General features: G+C 27.6%; 1 long non-coding RNA gene across 1 annotated transcript; it reads left to right on the top strand.

Moving 5' to 3' along the window:
* The first annotated feature begins 4232 nt into the window (after window positions 1-4232).
* Window positions 4233-5552, top strand: LOC138340588 (uncharacterized). The gene is made up of 3 exons (XR_011213253.1): window positions 4233-4478; window positions 4910-5033; window positions 5153-5552. It is a non-coding gene; the product is annotated as an uncharacterized lncRNA (long non-coding RNA).
* The last annotated feature ends 633 nt before the right edge of the window (window positions 5553-6185 follow it).

Genomic DNA, 6185 nt, shown 5'->3' with positions numbered 1-6185 from the left:
AAGTGCAAATTACAAAAAATTCTCAAGGAGAGTAAAATTAGAACCAGGAAAATTCTGAATCATAAGCAAAAAAGAAGTTGATACATTCAATATCTGCTTTGACAAATAATCAAATAATTAGATAAAACTCAAATCCAATACAAAAACCTCAAACAATCAGATAAACCCCAAAATAATTGTCGAGATCTCAAATAAGCCAATAGAACACAATTTTTTGTAATTACTCAGAAAGGGTTACCACTGTTTTTTTCTTCTTCCAGAATTCCTTTGATAACCAACTTTATTCTTAGATTTTGTATTTTTGAATTACTTAAGCATTCTCATTGTAGTATCATCATAGAATTTATTATAAACTCTATGATGAATATGCAATATCTAGCTTTCTCTAGCTCGTAGTTTATTCATGCTTGTTAATTTGTAGAGGTCCTTTACCTCATCAAGATTAGTAAGGAAGCCTAATCCCACTTGCTTGTGCTTCTCATTGAGATCCTTTTTTTTTCTATTAAAAAAAAAGAAAAAAAGTTAGCTCATTAAAATCACCTCTAATGAGCCACATATCTTTATAAGATGTTTTAATGTTCCTAAGATTTTCCCATAAGATCCTCCTATTAGCAAGACGGTGATTTTATGATTGAACAAGAATGATTCATAGTGGGTCCTAAAGAGGTAACAAAAAAACCGAGTTAATGCAAATATAAATTCGTTGGTGAATAAATAATGAGTATCAAGTTATTACATTAAATAATAATATTGTATATTCTAACATATTCATGTATGACTTTTTACTATTTCTTTGTTGTATTGTTAGCATATAACATGTTCTTTCGTGAGCTTGATCAAAATGATAGCGTAGTAATACATCATAAAGAAATATTTTGTCATACACTTGACATGCAATTAAATTAGTGTAAGTTATATCATATATGAATACAACTTAGTTAAGAGAAACATAACGGTGCTTTATACTAATTGTTAGTGAAAAAACTTACAAGATAATAAAATTGCAAGATTACAATTGAATATAAAATGAAGAAATTAATCTCTTCAAGCTGAGGCGCGGATATCTCGCTCTTCTTAAGGAGATTCAAGCCCACTGCAGCAAATGTTTTCACCGGTCCAGCAGTAGTCCTCTTAAACTTGTCCCCTCCAGGATACAACAACCTTTACAAAGTATAACTTAACAACTCTGGACAAGAGTTGAGTCCAAAGATCCACAAAAAAAAACACCTCCCTTCAACTAATAAGAACTCTCTTTTAGACTAGCTCTTTCACTCTTTGTTTTCTCTTGTGTTTTTTGTGTGTTCCAAACCAAATGAAGACCACCACTATTTATACTACAAGAAGTCTTCCTAGCAATGAATAGGAAGATAATGGAGGTACTAAATAGTGAAGATAATGGTCTTAGGAGTTTCATAAGTTATAAAGGAGTTACATATGTTACAAAGAGTAATGGAGGAATTAAGAATGAAATAAAGTGATGGATAAGCAATGCTAATGGATGATGTAGAAGTTATCCATTCCAATGTTTATTGGAATGTTTGTATCTCATAATGAATTCCGCCAACAAAGCCAAAAGTAATGGCATTACATGACTACCAAGTCAAAGATGAATATCATGATTAAATTGGTAGTTTAAAACACAAATGCCTACCAATGGTCATTCTTATAACTTCAAAATAAAGCAATTTAATATGTTAAATATTAATATTAAAATGCTAATAACCTAAGACTAATTTAATTGCATGTGAGTGTGTGGCAAAATATTTCCTCATGTTGTACCAATACTTATCATTTCGATGAAGTTCATAAAAGAAAAGGTCTATGGTAGCAATTCAGGAAATGGTAAAATTACAGATTAACATGTTGATTTATATAATCTTACTATTTGATATTCATTATGTATTTTTAAACCAATTTATCTGTGTTAATTTTTTTTATAGTTACTTCTTTTAGAACCAACTACAGTTCATTCTTGTTCGATTAGAAAATCACCATCTTGATAGGAGAAAGAGGAACTTTGAATTTTTAGTTTGTTTGAGAACTTCCTTAGGAGAGAAAGCGTTTCTACTTTCTATTTTTGGATTACAATTCATTTTAAATCTAGGTCAATTTTATTTTTTAATATAAGAAAGATGCATTTATAATTTTATATAATTCAATCTTTAGATAATTAAAATATTATTATTTAATTAAATTCTTAATTTAGTAGAGCGGTAAAATGGTAATTCAGTTTTTAAGATGGAAGCTTTCCACCTTAATATTTATTCATCTAAAACTATCAACAGAAGAAGGAGCTTTTCAATATTTTCCCTAGTGAAAAATATTATCATCATCAACAACAATATACCTAGTGAAATCTCACTTAGTAGAGTATGTAGAATGTACAGAGTGCAAATCTTACCACTACTTTGTGGAGATAAAGAGGCTGTTTATGAAAGATCTTCAACTCAATGACATCAATCCAACTTAAAAAGAGAAGGAAACAGTGAATCAAACATAGCCGAGATGGAAGATGAAAGTGAGAAAAATTTAGATAAATCAGTTATGTGATAACAGAGAAACTTTGGAGACAAGTTCATTTAACTATTAACACACAAAAAGAGCTAGCCTACAAAAGGCAGGTTGGTTCATTCAATCCCACAAAAATCTCTCAAACTTTTGGGATGATTTCTATCCATATCGCGTTTAGAGGATCATGGCCTCAACCTTAGTCCAAACATTAAATGAAATTATTTCATGATGTGGAAGTGCTAAAGAGAGGGGTTGTAGATACACAATATATAAGCTGGAAAAGCAAAGTTTTTAATAATCAAGTGGAACTCTTGGAAAAGTTATACTCCTACTATATACACATTAATCCCAAATAGTAAGGCTAGACCATAACAACAACAACAACAAAGATGACCATTATATATATAATAGTTGTAGTACATGAATCGTAAATATTAGTTCAAAAGATTTATGAATTTCTTTAAAGCAGAAGTGACTCTGCAGTAATCATGACTTGTGTTATTAATTGTCAAATATTCTCACAATGTGGATGAACATCATTTGTCCACAATTTAGATATCCTTTAGAGATATATAACGTTTTATTAATCGTAATCATCATCTAATATGAAAGAAACTATATTTTACTATGCTCATAGTGGAATCTTTATTAAAAAATGTGATTATCATTAAAAAAGAGGACAAACTAAATAACTAATGGAATAAAATTAGACCATGGACTTGATCCAATAATTATTTCCAATAATAATTATAATTTTTATATGTATATTCCTTTTGATAATTATTATTACTAAAATATAATTGATCTATTTTATGTTGATAGTCAAAGCACTATATAACCTCAATTTCGACTTGAAACTCACTATGTTTCTTGAGGATATATAATTTATTAACTTGTTGGTTTCACTATGGATGGTTGAAACTTATTTTATACCGTATTATGTTGTATTGTTTTTAAATATATTTGGATAGACTATATTATTTTTTGTTGCTATATATATTATAATACATATTAATAATTTTAAAAATAAATTTATAATATTATCAAAAAAAGAAGAAAATATAACAACACAATCATATCAAATTCAGTCATTACATAAAATGAGAATTTTAATCGTCTTATAACCTAATGAATTTAACAATATGATATAAACAAATTCAAAATGTAATAATAAAAAACAAATATAGTATCTAAAAGCAATGTAATACAATAGATAACAACCATCGAAACAAGTATTGCTCTCTTCATTTCAATTTATTTGTCCTACTTTTCTTCTTAGTCCATTTCAATTAAAAAAAAGTTTTTTTTTTGTGATAACTCTTTTATCTATAATTTTTCCACTTGAGATGTTTAAAACCATTCGATTAAAGCACATTTTGGTACATATAACAACATATCTTTGATTTAAGATCACAAGATTCAAAATTTCTTTTTATTTTTTTAAACGATTTAGTTCAAATCAACACAAAACAAATAAATTATAACAAAGAAACTATTATTCATCATCTATTTTAACTTACCAAAACAAATTAAAAAAACTCTAGCACCAAGCAGTTAGATATACTATAATATATAATATAAGCAAATAAAATCCAAACTCTTTTTGTTAGGTACTACAAATTAAAAGTAGTAATGTGTACTAAGTCTTCCCCAAACAGTACTAGCAAGATTAAGTTACAGAAAAAACTATATAATATAAAGTCCCTCAACAACTATACTTCATACCATAAACTAACATTCCTTAGCATTCTCTCACTCTTTTCTTCTTATTTTTCTTCTCTCCATTAACTTCAATGGCTGTGGTAAACTCTCTTTCAACATCTTTTCTAGTTACCAAATCATCTTTCACTACAAGGACAGTAAGATTGCCTGTCCATAGACGAGTAGTGTTTGCATCATCATCATCATCATCGTTATCGTCAACAACTCCGTGTCAGATCAAATTAACTTCGAAAAATGGGTTTAAGGTATTTCATTCTTTATACTAAAGGTGATGGTGGATTCGATCTCCAAGACCTTTGTCTGCTTTAATATTATATAAAATTATATAAGGCCTATAGTCTATCTAGACATGTATTAGAGTAGGAGTCATTCCAATAATTTGAAATTTATGTTGGACCTTCATATTAAATTATTCATACATCAGATGTCCAATTTTGAACGTGAAAAAGAAATGAAAGGTTTTTTTTATAAGGATTTAAGCAATATCCTTCGTTCATGAGCTAAATTTTGAATTCAGTTAGACGTCAACATCTATTTTTTTTACATTAATTATATGTAATCAATTTCACTTCTTATTCGTACTACTATTTTTTTTTTAAAAATATCAATCAATTCATGTACAAACGTTTACTGATTTTTCGTAATATATTTATTATATTTATATGAATATATATAGGTATTTGAAGATAAGTCAACGGGTGTAGTTTGTTATAGAGATGAATATGGAGAAATCACATGTGAAGGATATGATGAAGCCCTCGTTTTTGTCACCAAACCCCAAAGTCTCCTTCTAAATCAAGGTATATATATGTAACATTATTATTGTAATACTTAGAACATATATAACATTATTAATTAATACAATTATATAATATTAATTTTATTTATGATACTTACTATAACATGTTACAATATCCAGAGATGAAGAGATTGTAGAGCTCCTCCAAAGAAATTGGTTTCATATAGCTGATGTTGCTGTGGAATGAAAGAGATTTTGTGCATTCTTAACGGGTTAAATCAACTCGATTATATATATGCTTCAACTTTAAGCTAATTAGATATTGTTACTCGAATATTATGTATCCGTTCTGTTCTATTCAGACTCATGATAGTTGTCGTTATTCTAATAGCTAGTATAATTTCACAAAAAAATGAGGGGTATTGGCTTGCTTTTTTTTTTTTTCTTTATTAATTAAAATGTATATAAGTAGTACAACTTGTGTATTAACAATTTATTTTTCACTTTCAACCTAATGTTTTGCTTCCAATCCTCACAATTTGTATATATAAGAATGGATTTTACTGTTTAGTGACAGAAAGTGTTTGTCCTGCTTCCATATTATTAGCATAACATAATTCCTAATGCTGCGGAGTATTACCTAAACAAATGAATATTTTTGGATGACAGAAATATTAGGTAAGATTGCGTACTATACACCTAATATGGTCCGGTTCTTAAGCAGATTTAGGCCTTATTTGTTTTCGTTAAAATTAAGAGGCTTGAATCTAAATGCGGTATCTGAATATTAAGATTAGTATTAAGATTAAAATATCGAATATTTGTCTGAATATTGAAATGTAGTTTTTAGGTCTGAACACTAATTCATTAAAATTGTTTGTTTTTAATATTTTTTTTAAAATTGTAATTAAATACTATGTCAATAATACTTATGATCCAAACAAAAAATACTTCTTCCAAACAATTAATTCAAGAATAAGATTATCACTCATGAGTTATTTCTTTTTTCAAATAATTTTTTCTCAAGAAACAATGATAACTTCTTCCAAAAAAGTTTTGAGAACAAACGAATTGTGACAAGAAGAGTCGTCCTTCATAAATATGAATTCACTCAAGAATATTTTATATATTAGAAATATTAAATAAATACTTGTAAAAGATTATGAAAACTTATTCAAAGAAAAAAAATGATACTTGTTTGGAAAAGAAGAGG

This window comes from Solanum lycopersicum, chromosome 12 (genome assembly GCF_036512215.1).
Source record: "Solanum lycopersicum chromosome 12, SLM_r2.1".
In the NCBI taxonomy this organism is placed as follows: domain Eukaryota; kingdom Viridiplantae; phylum Streptophyta; class Magnoliopsida; order Solanales; family Solanaceae; genus Solanum; species Solanum lycopersicum.
Note: the sequence above shows the minus strand (reverse complement) of the source record. Positions and strands in the feature narration are given on the sequence as shown.